This window comes from Octodon degus, unplaced genomic scaffold (assembly GCF_000260255.1).
Source record: "Octodon degus isolate 3935 unplaced genomic scaffold, OctDeg1.0 scaffold00126, whole genome shotgun sequence".
NCBI lineage: Eukaryota > Metazoa > Chordata > Mammalia > Rodentia > Octodontidae > Octodon > Octodon degus.
The window spans coordinates 7328585-7330652 of NW_004524702.1; the positions used below are offsets into that span (position 1 = coordinate 7328585).

Consider the following 2068-nt stretch of genomic DNA (forward strand, 5'->3'; position numbering starts at 1 on the left):
GTTGACTTGAGCTTTTTACAGTTCAGCATATTAATATGGCATTCCTTTTTATACCTCATGGTTATACTTTTCTGCTGGATGGTTAAGACCAAGTTAAAGCAAGACCTATATAAGTAAAAATGTAACTTTGGTATCTGGCAAGGTCAGTCAAATCCCCCCAGGATTTACCCTTAAACCATATACAGCACCTTGTAGCTCTTTTGTCAGTGTCAGCCATCTGGGTGAGTCACAGCCATTACTTGAACAATCTGTTCTCTGTGAAAGCCTGAGAGGATATTTTCTATCTAGGTGACTCTCCTTAGGCACACTATACCTCATCAACCACTTTCTTTTGTGGCCCCATAATCTCCTTGATCAGAAAGTTTGGGACACCACTGAGTTACAAGATGTCACAGCACAGGTTCTCTTATGTCCTGAGTCCTTACTGACCTTGAAGGGCTAGGGCCAAAATATTAGCTATCCTTGTAGTCCCTCTTTTTTCTCTCATTTTTGGTCTTCAAACTTTAGTTGTTAACATCCAGAAGAGAAGCTTAATGATATTATTATCCTGTAACAGAGACAGTTGAGCATAACATCACTATCTGTATGAATATTAAACGCCTTTGTCTAAGGGCTTTTAAGGGGCTTAGAAGGGAACTTGGGTCACTAGATAAGCTGTATAATTTCTACCCTTGTAGGAGACTACATATTTTTTAGGGTCTGATCCATGTAGAGTTCACCTGCTGTCCATACAGCTCCCTCACAGCGTGGAGCCAGTGGCCTGCCTGATCATGCACTGGTGACATCCTGAACACCTGAAGAACCTGTGGCAGATGTTTTTGTAAGATCCCTGGTGGGCTGTGGCTCAGTAAACTCCACCGTGGGCTTCCCAACTCCATCTTAGGGGAGCTGTCCATGTTGCCTAATATAATCCTAACTCCTGTTTTACTAATCCTGTTATAGTCTCCCTTCTAAAGATGTGATCCTAACAGCTATCAGGGACAAAGACAAAGACAACTCTGGCTGCTTTAAGCTATCCTGGGTGGTGAGAAGGTGCTGCAGTGGGGCATCCTCCAGGAGGCATCTCTAATGAGCTGTGATAGAAGTCAGGTGGGATCATCACGGTGGGTACCATCTGCATGGCCATCTGAAGTTTAATGAGCTCTAGAGGCGAGGAAGCAAAGCAAACAAGTATATTGAGTAAGCAGGGTCCAAAAATGTAGAGGAATAATAACATTGTCAGTATTGGTATGCAGGGTCTTCTAAGGGTCCAGGCCCACTGCCACAGGGATTCAGGAGGGAGCTCTCAAACCTAAAGTGAGCGAAAGACTCACTTTCTAGGAAGCAGCCCAGGTTAGAGTTGGATCTAGACACTGGGAAGGCGGATTGGTTACAGAACTGGATGTCAGGATAGGCACTGGTGACACTACATTTCTCTCTCTCTCTCTGCAAAAGGCAGAGTATGATATAAAAACCTTACCTTTTACAGAGACAAGTGACTTTTTTCTTGAAGAGGACTTTGAGGTCTTCTAGTGGCTCCTGTTGTCATGGTCAGCCTCTTCATCTCTGATGTTCAGGCTTTGAGTTGAGACTGATATAGCTAGGAATGGATTCCTGTCTCTTGGACAGCTGTTGTGGTGGACAGAATTACTGTGTGTGGTCTCTCCCAGGTTGGTTCTAGAGAAAGAGACAAAAAGATAACAACTTCACCAGGGCCAGATCTCTGGGATAGAAGTAGGGGGTCCTGGTTCCCTGGGACAGGCTTTAGACAATGGTTGGAGAGTATGTTGCTACTTAGCTTGGGCTGTTATCATATGTGTCTGTGTGGGTGAGGAGAGGCCACCCATACAACATTTTAAAGAGATTCTGATATGTATCAGGGCCAAAGGAAGTAGGTAGACCAGGAAAGGCGAATGTCCTGAGTGAATTTCCTTTCACAGTCATTTAAGGTCATCATTTGTTTTTTTCTAACTTTCCTGAGGACTATGGCCCCAGGCATAAGGTACATAGTATTGAATCTCCAGAGCTTGGGGTATTTCCTGGGTGACAGAAGCCTTCAAGGAATTATTTCCAACTCGGAATAATTTCT

General features: G+C 44.0%; 1 pseudogene; it reads left to right on the forward strand.

Moving 5' to 3' along the window:
• Nucleotides 1-2068, forward strand: part of LOC101590783 — a 10781-nt pseudogene that overhangs the window by 7842 nt on the left and 871 nt on the right.